General features: G+C 39.5%; 1 protein-coding gene and 1 long non-coding RNA gene across 2 annotated transcripts in view; one reads left to right on the top strand and one right to left on the bottom strand.

The window, feature by feature from the left end:
- Positions 1–13,870, bottom strand: part of MAML2 (mastermind like transcriptional coactivator 2) — a 341,806-nt gene that overhangs the window by 256,894 nt on the left and 71,042 nt on the right. The window lies entirely within an intron of this gene.
- Positions 3,808–7,169, top strand: LOC143644333 (uncharacterized). Its single transcript, XR_013156630.1, has 3 exons — positions 3,808–3,998; positions 4,428–4,810; positions 6,994–7,169. It is a non-coding gene; the product is annotated as an uncharacterized LOC143644333 (long non-coding RNA).

Below are 13,870 nucleotides of genomic sequence, written 5' to 3'. Positions count from 1 at the left end.
AGCCTGTCTTTGCACACAGACTCAATAGCGACAGAGGCTTTTTGGATGGCAGAACAATGAAATCTTCCTTAATTCAGAATTTATAGTGACTTGTTTGGTGACTAGGACATTATAAACTCTGTTATTTCAGTGATGCCTTTTTGAAAGATTTCGGGGATGCTCCTCCTCTAAGAGCACTCTCAGTTTCCTCCTTGGGGCACCTGCAGGAAGAGCTATGATTGATACAAATGGAATTCTCTCCTAGGGCAATTACCTGGGTTGATTTGTGGAGTGGGATGGACAGAGGGTAGGGGACACTAAAACAAATGCCAAAAATTTTAACAATCTTCTTTCACTATTATTAAGATGTTTTTACAAATTACATATAGCCAATGACAATGGTTATTTCCACCCTTCCATCCCTTACCTTCTCTTCAGCTATGGATGATGTCCTGGAAACTGAGGCTGAGATCATTCAATGAAAACTGTACCCTTACACTCCTAACTCTCTTTTACTCTCAACCCTAGGATTTTCACAGGAAATATGTGTTTCTTATAGCTCTCCAGCTAGAATTCAGAGCACAGGTAGAGAATCCATACATAGAGATTGGCAGTCTAGAATATGTTTTTTCTCCAAAATACTGGGATAATTAGGTAGGCAGACCTGAATATTAATCATCTCTTACAACATTATTTTTTTCTCTTATAACATTGTTCTTATGGAAAAATTTATTATGAGATCCAAATTCTTGCTTTATAACTGAATTCTTGGGCTATAAATTGTTGTTTATAAATAGAAACTACCTGCATTTCTATTCATAATTAGAGCTCTAGTCAAGCCCAAAGGGCATGTATGTATTAATATTTTATGGTGGTAAGAACAACCAGCAGTGATTATCCCTCGATTTTCCAAACATGTTATGAGAGTTTAGAGGTTCTATTTACAGTTGAAAATGTTGGGGAAGCATGAATGGCAAAATGACAAACTCTTTTAGTACCAGATAGAGCAGCAAGAACCCACCTACCCATATGGCCTGGTTGATTTACCCCATTCTGCTCTTAAAATGTACTATGTGTTGGGTGGGCAACGGTGGCTCAGTGGCAGAATTCTCACATGCCATGCCAGAGACCTGGGTTCGATTCCTGGAGCCTGCCCATGCCAAAAAAAAGAGTACTTTGTGTTGTTAGGGAATATGTGCTTTTCTTCTATTGTGACACATATACACAATCACATGGAGACATACACAAAAGATAACGAAATAACCAGCATTTATTGAGCGCTGAAAATGTACTACAAATTCTGTTAGGTGAGTTCTCTATTTAAAATAATAATAATAATAGTAATAATCAATAGTTACATTCTCCTTCTAGGTCAAAGATTTTACATGCATTTTATCTAATCCCTGCCATAAAAAAAGCAAACTCTTTTGTACTCCTATGAACAGGGCATTGTTCTATGCACTTTACCTTTAACAACTTTAATACTCACGAAAAGTCCCATGAAACGGGTACTAATATCTCCATCTTCAGAGGAGGTAGCTGAGGTACAGAGAGGTTATGAGACTTGCCCAAGGTCATAGTGGTTGCAAATGGTAGAGCTGGGATTTAAACACAGTCTGGCTTTGGTCACATTCTTTAGTCAAGCACACCTTGCTGCCTTTTCCACAGCAACCCATGAGGCAAGCATTTGCACTTCATTTTACAGATGAAGCATCATGTGAAGACTCTTGCCCATGGTTGCCCAGATAATATGTGGCATAGGTGGGATCCAATCCCAGGCTACCTGACATGAATGCCTGGGTTCTTCCCACTTCACCATGGTCTCCCACTAAAATATCTTGTCTCTTTATTTAGATTCTTGGTTCCTCAAAGTCACATGGTATGCTTTAACATTTCTTCTGCATAATTCCCCAAGTACAGAAATACTCAAGGTTCTGCATATAGTAGATAATATAGGAAAGAGGCTTGCACAATCAAAAAGTGACTTTGCATCCTATATAAAAATGAGCAAAGATAACGTCAACACCACAGCTTCCTTTTGTTTCTGAGAAAACTCCAAGGAAAACTGACTTTGACTTTCTAACTCTTCCTTTGATTTACCCGACTAAGGGAAAATCAATGCTAAAATAACTGTTGAAAGCCTCCTGAGATGTGCTGATCGAACATGATAATGCCAAGGAATGTAGACATTAAATTGATCTTGTAATCTCAACTCCCCTTCTTTAAATCTAACAGAAGAGAAATCACAAGAAAATCCACATGGTGGAGGGTAGGGTAGGGGGGCTTCCTATTTAGACAAGGGGGCTTGTCATTTACTAAAAGTAGACAGAACATCTCCACTGCAATCTTGTTTCTGAAGTAGCTAAGGTTGTTGCTTCTGAATTCAGGTGAGTGCTACCTCTTTATAATATGGATTGCTGAGATTTTTGCTGGTAGGACACTGGCAGAGATTGGCCACCATGTATCTGAAATCTTTAGAGGCTAGTTTAATCACTCTCTCTTCTTTGAAAGAGAAAACCTGCATGTCAACCTCATTTCAAGAGAAGGTAAAGCCATTCTAGCATATGTTTTGTTTCTAAAACTTGTTTTCATTAGAGAAGTTGTGAGTTTACACATTGATGGTGCATAAAGTACAGGATTCCCTTACACCACCCCACCACCAACACCTTTCATTGGTGCGAATCATTTGTTTAAACTGATGATAGCACTTTCTTATGTGTAACTTTTTTTTAAAACAGTAGTAGCCAGCGTTTATTGAGAGACTCTATGTTCTAGGCAATTTTGTGTGAAGCAGTTTACATGGATTATCTCATTCAAAACACCCAATACACAGGCCTGTGAACTATGTCCTATTAAAAAAAAATTAATTAGAGAAGTTGTAGGTTTGCAGAAAAATCATGTAAAAAATACAGTGTTCTCATGTATCCCCCTATAGTTTGCATCCAGCATATGTTTTAAATGATTTATATAATCTGACAGTGGAAAGGTAAATTCTCTCACAGGATTCATGGTATTATTCTCAGACATCTGAGTTCTGTTTATTTCACCTTGTCTCATTGCTCAGAGAATTACAATTAGATGGAAACACCTAATAGCTCCAGCAAGGGATAATGTGGCTGCTCCAAATACTTTTCTCTGTGGAAATCACCAAAGCCTATGGGTAGTCATTGTTTCCCTCTCATTATGACACTATCAGACATATTCAAGAAAGAAGATCATAAAAATCTTTTAGAAGGCCTACCCAGAACAAAATATGATTTTATTTATATTAATACTATATTACTATGTTGTCTTAAAACATTTCAACATTATTTTTAAAGATAAGAACTTGTGTGTGGGATCTCTGAAGCAATTTTGACAGGTCCTGTAAAGATTATTTTTAAAACACATAGGTAGCAATTTACTGGATGCTCAGTAGTGGCAAATCCACACGCCAAAACAAAAATAGTCATCTGAGACTTTCACTCAAGATGAAGTTCTCCTAATTCAATGTAAACAGTAGGAGCACTTTCTAGAAAGAGTTCTAAAGTAAGTCTCTCTCACACATATATACGCACACACACACATACACACACATGCACACACAAACCACAGTAGCAGCACAAAACATCCTTTGTTGCCGGACGTGAGAAAAACACTCGCTTCTAAAAAAAGCCATAGGAAGGAAGTGGGAGAACCTCAGGGGCAAGTGGGAGTGTGAAAGGAATGCTGCCGCTCTTTTTTTTTTTTTTTTTTCTGTTTCTTCTTTTTTAAACATGTAAGCTTGCTGAACTCTGATTGCAGGGCAGTCGTTCAAGTAAGTAAAGTAAAATCTTTGGGATTCTTCTCTTCTTACCTCATAGGTGCACGATCAGCCAGAGATCTGAAAATCCTGATAAAAGTGGCATTAAATGGCCTCAAGTTAAAATATTCAAAAAACAAATCAAAAGAACTCTGACACCTGCATTTAATTCTAATTTCACACATGGCAAAACAACTGCAATTGCCAAAAGAAGAATTAAAAGTTATCCGAGAATCATGTAAGCAAAGTATTGTGGAAATTTTACAGTATAACCACAAGGGCTAAGTCAGGTAGCATGAGGACTCTTTTGAAAACACGAATATGATCGCTGCCCTGCGGCTTAAACTCCTTAAATGCCTTCTCACTGTTAAATGCAAAATTATCAATATGTCCTGCAAGCTCTTCAGATGTGGCTTCTGTGTTTCTGTCAATGTCAGAAACACATATCTCTCTAACTTTGATGGGACACTTACTATCTACCAGACATAGAAATTATTTCATATAACTTCATAACAAGGCTTTGAGGTAGAGACTCTTATCATCTCTATTTTTTACGAGAGGAACTGGAGTTGAGTTCCCTAAGAAAGCAGCTGGGTCAGACACTGTTTATTGTGGAAAGCAATACAAATCCCCTATTCCCTCTCACTTGTTGCCTCCATTATTACAGATACGCCATCTACCTTCTCACTTTCCCTGCTTTCCTTACTCTTTGGTTGTGTTCCAGTCAACAACACATAGGCAAAAGTCCACCGGATGATTTCTGGGAAGCTTCGAACTTTTCTGATAAAAGAACCTGGACTCGCACTTCTTCCCCCTTCCTCCTGCCTCCAATGGGGCCCCCATGCCTGGAGGGGCGTTGCCATTTCGAGAGGAGGAAGTGACAGAGCAAGGGTTGAGAACGCAAAGCAGAAGATGGAGGGAGATGGGGTCTGCAGACAGAAGGGACAGCTCTGTGACAAACTCACTGAGCCTTGCCCCCACCCAGAACTGCTTATTTCTGAACTTTCGGTTTTGTGGGGAAAATAAACCCTGATATATTAATCTTGAAAGGTAAGTCTTCTGTTATTTGGAGCCAAGAGCATTCCTAACTGATGCAGCTCTGAAGCCAGGATCCCAGCTCAGGAAATCTGATTCCAGAGCCTGCGAGCTTAATCCTGTTATACAATGATTTGTCCCCATTTCACTCTCCCTTTGCTCCCTTTTCTGTGGCCACACTGATGTGTAAGCTCCTCCAAACCACCGGGCTTCCTCCTGCCCCAAAGCCCTGGTTCTTCTCCCAGCGTGGAGGAGTTCCCTACTATCCTCAGCTCGCAGTTTAAGTATCACCACCTCACGGAAGTCACTCCTGAGCTTTTAAAATCTTCGCAAGTCAGTTCCCCCTATACAGGTATTCATAGGAACCTACACTCGTCCTCGGTAGTATTTATCACAATGACAAACGTGTCGTATTTAATGCTCACCTTCCCACACTACATGGTAACCCTGTGAGGTTAGGGACTGCACCACCGATCGCACATATTAGGCAGTAGTACATCGTGATTAAATGAATGGATGAAAACAGGCATTCCTCATCCTAAATTAATTCTTGACGAGATCAGTGAAGACAAGAAGTCACTCATTTTACACGTCTGAAGGCATGTAAGTGGAGCAGGCAGGAATACATCTTGTTTAACTCTGTGAGATGCTGTAAATATCTCAACAGGAAGGAAGAAAGGGGAACAGAGCTCCAGAGGCAGAGTGTGAAGATGGAGGAGATGCCGGTTAGAAAGGAATACTTCTGGTCCCAAGATAGTGGCAATCCCAGCATTAGAAAAGTACGACAAGAAGAAAACAGTGAGTGACAGGAAGGGAACTACAAATCAAAGTAGGGGTTACCTGGTAAAGATACAATTTTTAGCAGTCCAAATATAGGCACGATGCAGTATTTTCTGTGATCCCAAGTCCTGCATTCAGCATTTTGGAAAGCTATTCTGTGGAAAAACATCTCCAATTTTATAGTGGATTTGTAGGAAAAGGTTTCAATTTATATATATATTGTTTTATAGCCAATTTTCCTGTATCCCATCTATTCCGCAAGCAAGAGATAAATGGTTTGCATCATTTCTTTTTTTAATCACAGGTCTTTGTGTTACTAGAATACTCTCTTGTTGCCTTGCAATTCACCCCTTTATTCTCTTTTCTCTTCCATTAGACTCAAAACATTTGAGAGCAGAAATCTTGCGAATTTTAACTTTGGATTTTCAACACTTAGCAAAATTCTGGCACAGAATATGTACTCACTGTATTTTGTTATTACAAATGAATAAACAAAATGCATAGGCATGTTAGGCATTTAGTAAATACATGTCATGTTGGATCTTTGATAGATGACTTAAAATTACTTCCTTTTCAAGGTATTTGTTCAGTGAGCTTAATTACAAAGTCCATAATCCAGCAAAGTCTTCATTATGGGAAAAACTGGAAAAGAGCCTTTGGTTTTTCAAGACAGTGTGAATTTAAATGACAACCCCTTTTTTATCATGTGCATATTTCAACTGTAAGGACAGCTCAGAACTTTGGATGGAAAAACAGAATATCGTAGTATTTCTCCATTCGCCATTCCTCACTATATATCCTGGGAGTGATGGAAAAAGGAGAAAGCACAATAGGAAGAGAGAAGGAGGGGTAGATGGTAGATGGGACAAGGAAGACAGTAACAGAAAGGAAAAGAGTGGGCTGGGAAGAGGAGCACAGGGGTCCTGGGAGAGGAATCCAGGAGTTCAGAAGAGAATGCATCTATTTAGAAGTGACGACTGGAGTAACAACAGAAAATACAATGATAGACAATAAAAATCCAATTCCTTTTCCTTTTCTCCAGTCTCTGAAAAAAGTGCATGCAGATTGTCTCCTTGATCGTAAGTTTATGGCTTGTCATAATAATAACAGGAACTAACATTTACAAGCTAACACTATTAGTCATTGTTTTAAAAGTATGTCATTTAATCCTCACCCTAAACTTGTGAGGTAGGTCATACTATGATCTTCATTTTACAGATTAAAAACAAAACAAAACACAGCATTGAGGAACGGAGAGATTTAGTAATTATCTAATTTTTACAATGATGGGTTTGTGACTTTTGACATCGTCTGGTCCCATTTGTTGAAACCATCAATTAAGTCCAAAGTATAGTCACAGAAAAGTCTTAGGAATGCTCCTAATAGGTGTTTAATGCAATCTATTTTTATATTTTCAGAAAGTGAAGCTTCTTTATTGACCATCGTAGTCAGCCTTCTTGGTAAATATCTCATACGTTCATTTGGATACCATACCAATTAAACACATGTTGGCACTCAGTTCCCTGAGTGACTCATAGAAATGTGGAAGAAATTCATTCCTGACAGGAGATACAACTATGACCAAGACACACACACAGAGCAAGAAAAATAAATGTGTCTTTCAAACAAATGGATTCTGTTTTCTAGTGCCTTAAAAAAGAATGAAACTGAAAGAAGCAGCTTGAAGAAGCTTACACGTGTTTAAAACCCACATCCTGTTGTTATCCATTGCCCTGGCACAGGGGAGCTGCGAGGTGAATACTCTCGGTTGGGCACCTTTCCCTCTGGTTTGCAGAGGCCTCTCCATGGAGGGAAATCACGCTCACGCTCACTCATGCGCCTGGGCCAGGCCTGAGGCACCACCACTCACAGGCACCACTTAGTGAACACACATCTAAGCCCAGAAATCCACTGGTCCAAACCCATGGGGCTTAAAAATTAAGTTTTAAAAAAGTCTCCATGCATTCCAGCCACTATCAGCAGATTCGAAATCCACCAGGAGCAGAGGTCCATCTGCCTAGGGCCAAAAAGGAATCATAATAAAGAGGGGCGGTTTTCCCAGAGTCCCCAGGAAGAGTTAAGAGTAATATTGTGTGCCTGGGCTTTTGTTCCTTTTTATTTAATTATTTGATGAAAATGCATGTGTTTTTGCTTCAGGCAGCTAGTAGTATCCTAGCCTTTTGTGCAGGAAGCTGTAAGAGGAGGGCAGGATGATTGGTAGGAAACAGGAAGAGGACTTGCTGAGTGTGAGCAAAGAATATTTTATAGGCCAAATCGCATTTTTGGAAGCCCAAGGTTGCTTTTTTTTTTTTTTTAAATAAAAAACACTTTATGCAACTCTTGCGTTCAGAACTGTTTCGAAGGTTGAAAACAAACCTAACAAGCTTATGGTACGGAGAATCGCAGAGTATTGTTTTAAACTTGTATCTTCAAGTTCCTCCTTTGTGTTACTCTGCTTAACAACCACAGACTCTCCCTAACAACCACTCCATGTCTTGTAAATTTTCTAGGAGAGGCCAGACCCCTTCAGGATGTTCCTCCAACTCAGTCCTGCTTTCCTCAGATGTTTCTTCTTTTCCTTCTGAAAAGCATGTGTTGATAGGCTACAGGGAATAGATGAAGATTTATTTTTTTAGACAGTGTTTTCCCCCGCAACTGTAAGTCAGCCTGACTTGGAAGGGAAGCCAGAGCAAATGATCCTAATACACTTTGATGCTTCCAGCTTGATAACCCTTTAAAATGAAAATTGCAGGGGGCGAAGTGAAAAACTTGTCTCCATCTGGAAGCATTTACACACAGAGGTGTCTTCAGCTTCAGTTGTTTGTCTAGAATTTCCGTTTATGAACTGATTTGGGTCTGCCGAAGACAACGGTTTTCAAAATCCATTTTATGCAACAGTCCAGAGGCTCCTTCAGAGCTGGAAAGGCTAACCATGACTCATACGCTTCCCCCAACACACACAAAAAGTCAGACATCATGGAAAGAGCCAATCTCCCAAGCGGAGGATAGCTGCCAGCTTACCTGACAAGTCAGCGTATTGTCATCAAACCAGTTTCCTGCTTGGAAGACCTTGACTCCTCTCAGCAAAAGTGTCAGCACCCTTTTTTTCCCTGAACAATCTCAACATGAATGACAGGGCCTGAGTCCAGCAGCAGGTATCTTTAATGTTTTTTAATGGTTCAATACAAAGGTTACCTGAAGGGAAGCTTAGGACCTGCTTTCAAGGTACTAACTTCTTTTTTTTACATGGGTAGGCTCTGGGAATCAAACCTGGGTCTCTGGCATGGCAGGCAAGAATTGACCACCCCTGACTTTTTTTTTTAATATCAGTATGTCAAGTTCTGATTCAATCTTTATTCTTCAAAAAAAGCAGAAAGGAAGGGTTGTTGGACATCTATGGAGACAACCTATTCAACAGAAGTTTCCATAGCCCTGGGGACACCTGTGCCACATTCCTAAAGACGAGTCGATTCCAGGACTCACTGGGTGTGTGTCAGGGAATGCGGGAGTGCAGTTGCTCTGTGCGGTGTGTTGGTGGGAGGGGTATTTGGGGGTAAGAGTGCAATGTAGCAGAGTCTAGAAGGATGGTGGAAGAAGGATAAAGAAAGAAGAATGTCTAGAACTGGAGTTGCTCCCTGAGACCCAGACTGCATGCAGGTGATATTGGGATAATAGAAGAGGAGTTCCATCAAGAACTGAGGGTGTGGCGAAGTGTCTCACTCCAACTCATTCTCAACCCTCTCCTCTCTTGCTCATCTCCTTTATGGAGACTGATGTCAAACATTTCCTTTCCCAGCTCTCCTTGTTCTAGGGATGGTGGTATGTAGGGTACGGTATGGTCTGGGCCTCCAGGATGTCTGCTGGGACAGGGGGACGCTTCTGCAGAGCTTGGTTTTCTGATAAAAGCCATAACTGTGCTGGCACCACCCATTCTCCCTTTATCCTTCTTTGGATGTAAATGTCTAACCTGGAGTTTGAAACCAGAAGGCCAAGAGAATCGTAGAGACACTGATCTTGAGCCTTAGTAGTATTAAATTGATACCAACAATGACCTATCTCCAGAAATATTGTAACGTGAGGAAAAAAAAAATCTATTTGTTTCAAACACTGTTATTGGGTTTTCCGTTATTTGTAGTAAAAAAAAAAATCCTAATTGAATTCAGCAGGGTAGGTAGATCAAATAAGAAGCTATCTATTCTTAGAAAGCTTTCAGGGGAGAGGGCAGCTTTGAAAAACCTACATGAAACTGAATATCCTTCTGAAGTTAAAACCAATTTAGCATATCCTTGAGCCTTGTAATTTATTTCAAATTTTATGCCTAATGACTTAGCATCGTTACTCCACTGGTTCATAAGATCTATTTAGATGAAGGAAAATACACATACCCTCTAGCCATAACCATAGAGCTGCTTTTACTAGCTGTTTGTATTTATGTTTATGTGTCTCTAAGCTTTTCTGGATGAGGCAAAGGTATGAGCTAATGGGGCTCTTGGCTTACCTTGAGTCTTTTTTTTATAATACTGGATCATTTTCAGAGGCTTTTGAAAGAAATCCAACATAATGAATGAAAAGAGCACAATATCTTACTTGATCACTACTAGCTACGTGACTATGTGCAAGTTACTCAAGCTCCCTGAGCCTTGTACTCTCATCTATAAAATGAAGAGTTGAATTAGGTAATTATTTCAATTTTATGTTCTAAAAATTTTGGCTATAAACAACCAAGTTAGATAACTACAGACAATTTTATAATTGTTTTTTTTTCTACCAACTTGTATCACATTTCCAATATATCACCAGGAACAAAAATTTAGATTAAAAAATTTATATTTGTAAGGTCAGTATTCACAAAAATCAAGGATAGCCATTTCTCTTTTGGCCCCATTGTTCTCTATGTTAGTGTTTTCAAAAAGTGGTCTGGGGTATGCAAGAGTAGTTTCATGGTAACATTCTCACCTGCCATGTGGGAAACCTGGGTTGGATTCCCGGCCCACGCACTTCCCCAAACAAACAAACAAACAAACAAGCAAACAAACAAAAATTCAACAAATGGTGCTGCAATAAAGGGATACGCAAATGCAAATGGCCCCACCAAACAGCGTACAAAAAAAAAAAAAGTGGTCTAAAATCCCTGCTTCTTCCTGGGCCATGTCTAAGACTTACTGCACCAGCAATGGAGAGTGAACCCAGAAATCTGCATTTTTCACAAGCATCCTGAGACCTTCTGACATGCACTGAAATTTGAGTATCACTGATCTAAGAGATAAATGTCCTTAAAAGTACAAACTTGAGACTTGTGGGGTTTTTAAAAATATATGGGTGATAGTATAAAACAAGTTCAGTCACAAATTCAGTCCTTTATAAGGTAATTTATAATATTCTCAGAGAGCAACCTACCCCTCATTAGCATTGGTATCTATTGTCTAAACCAAATTAAAAGAAATCAAACTGAAAAAAAATTTTCCCAAAATTTAATTATTGCCCATTTTGCTTCCTCTTGCTTTCCCCTCATCATTTGCCCTTGTCTTTAGTCTTTTTTTTAAATCCTTATTTTAGGGTTCTGTTTCATTTACAGCTAAGAAATAATATGTTTTTAGATCACCTGGTTACCAGTGCCATATTTTCATAGTGTACAATATTCTCACCTTCTTGCATTTTCTGGCTTCTTTTCAATCCTGTCATTCTTTAATAAACCAAGGGATTCTTGTTTGCTTCACATCCATGTGTTTACTAATTTCTACTTGGCTAGGTTGGATAGTAATCATTGCATTGTTCTCTAGTAGTAAACTTCTTCCCTAGGAATTTTTTTAAAGTTCAGGAATTTCTATTCTAATTTATGTATTGGATTGGGTTGAGTACACCATGGTATTGTAATATTTAGATACACAATTTATTTCTCAAGAGTATTTTATCACTCTAGGATTAGATATGCTATCATCCCTTTAATCAGGTGTGACTTATTCAGCTTTGCTTTTATTACAAATCAGGAAAACTATTCTCTAAAACACCATGTCTAATTCAGGTATGTTTTAAATATGCTTCACATGGCTGTTCACAGTAAAAACCATTTCAATAAGAGAGACCAGCACTGCATGCTAAGGTTTCGAAGCCAATAAGGCCATATGTATGTTCCAAAACGGCAAGATAAAAAAATTGAAATAAAACACACTGAATCAAAAAAAGTTAGAGGCACTCTAATTCCAACGAGTTAATAGCAATATTAGTCATTGTTATTTCATCACAATAATATGTCTGGCATCTCAGAAATGTTTCCCAATCAAAAAAAAATGTTCACGATTCTTACAAAAAATTAAACTACTAATGAATCATACATAACACCTTAAAAGGAAGTCTGGGTCCATTGTGAAGGATGAGGACCTAAGAGGCAGTTAGCCCCTCACTGATATCAAGCATTCACCCAAAAGGAAACCTAAGATAGTTTTGAAAGAAAGGAAAGGTGGACTGGGCCCCAACATTCTATAATGGCCCCTTAAGCCCATGGGAAATGCCTTTGAGTCTGTACTTTGGTTCTACAAGTGTGCAAGTTGTGATGAAAGGAGGGTGTGGTCACAGGGACCCCTTTGAGTAGTCAAAGTGATCAGTACCATTCAGTGGCACCCAATCTGCAGGCAAGAGACCTGAATTCATGTCCTGTGAGCCTTATTTAGTAGCTGTATAACCCTGAGCATGTCACAGTCACAAAAGATTTACAACATTAGTGTACTAAAATACCTCCTTCTTGGGACTTCTGTGAGGAAAAATTAAGGAAAGCTTTGTAAAAGCCCTCTGACACAAATGTTGGTTATACTTGTAATTCGAATAAGGGCTGGCACACTTCCCTAGATCCTATATCCTGAGCTGGGCCAAGCATGCCTGAGTGTCTCCTGCCTGGTCTGTCTTCCTACATTTTTGCACATCTGCCCCAGCAAACCTCTATCCCTTCCAAAGCTGGCTCGGGGTTCCTAGCCCAGTGCAGACTTCACGGGCTACACCGTTTGTAAAGCCCCCTCCCAAACCAAGATGTTGTCGGCTGTTAGGGAAATCAGTTACCAGGTGTGGAACCTATAGGTTCATTTTTCATATGACCCCGACCCCTAACTCAGTCCAGGGTCTGGAAACTCTGACTCTTGCATGTTGCTGGAGAAAAAATTATCTCCAAACCAAAAACTACCTCTCACAGGAATGTGCATTGGAACGGACTGAGGCAAAAATAAGCCATTCGAACACAATATGCACCAGTGTGTACAAATATGCTCTATAGCTGGAGCAGAGTTCTTTTTGATTATTAACATGTCCCGTTCTTTTGTGCCCCCCACGCAAAAATGTGTTCTATTAGGAGTCAGGTTCTATTCTTAAGCCTCTTAGTCATACTAGGCAAGCCATTTTCATTCCTCTCGGCTTTCTTTTACCCATCTTGGAACCTCTCCTCTTTCTTACTAGAGCTTTAAGGTGTATCTTATGAGTTAATAAAGGAGGGTCTACAAATCGGGCATTAGAAATTGTAGTAGTCATTGTAATAAAGTAGGAATCATGACATCAAACCACTGAAAAGGATAAAAATAGTAAGTTCATTGCTTCTTGTATTCTAAAAAGTAGCTACCACACAGCATATCTTGTTTTTGCCTAGGGTATATATTCAGTTTTGCAAGGACACGTTTAATACCTGAACTATGTCTCTTTTCAGCCATAAACATACTGCATTCTGTCAGGAGAGGAGTTCTGAAGAGCAAGACAGCTTGGCTTTCAAAAGTTAGCAGGTGTTAGCACTCCATCATACTGAGGCTATAATATTCACTTAAAAACCAATGCAGGCGGGCCATGGTGGCTCAGCAGGCAAGAATGCTTGCCTGCCATGCCAGAGGACTCGGGTTCGATTCCTGGTGCCTGCCCATGTGGAAAAACAAAACAAAACAAAAAAACACCAATGCCCTTCAAATGATTACATAAATGAACCATATTATTTACTCTTTAATGTACAAAACACAGAGCCAGCTGAGTTTCATGAGAAACTCAGCAAAGACAGTTACCGAGGAGGAGAAGCTACAGCAGTTGCCAGACCACATACACAAAATGCAAAGCATTTTAGTCCATGAAAATGGACCTAAAAGCAAGCCCCTCTGGAGTCCCAGTTCTCGAAGAAAGGAGAGAGTTTTAGAGGAGCAGAATATGTGATGGAGAAACAACAGAGATCTTTTCCCCATGAATTATGTCTGTAAGTGGTGCAATCTTTTCAGTGAGTAACTGCAACATGGCTCATGATGTCGCTGCACAGTACTGACGCCTGCACAGAGGAAG

This window comes from Tamandua tetradactyla, chromosome 8 (genome assembly GCF_023851605.1).
Source record: "Tamandua tetradactyla isolate mTamTet1 chromosome 8, mTamTet1.pri, whole genome shotgun sequence".
Classification (NCBI taxonomy): domain Eukaryota; kingdom Metazoa; phylum Chordata; class Mammalia; order Pilosa; family Myrmecophagidae; genus Tamandua; species Tamandua tetradactyla.
Note: the sequence above shows the minus strand (reverse complement) of the source record. Positions and strands in the feature narration are given on the sequence as shown.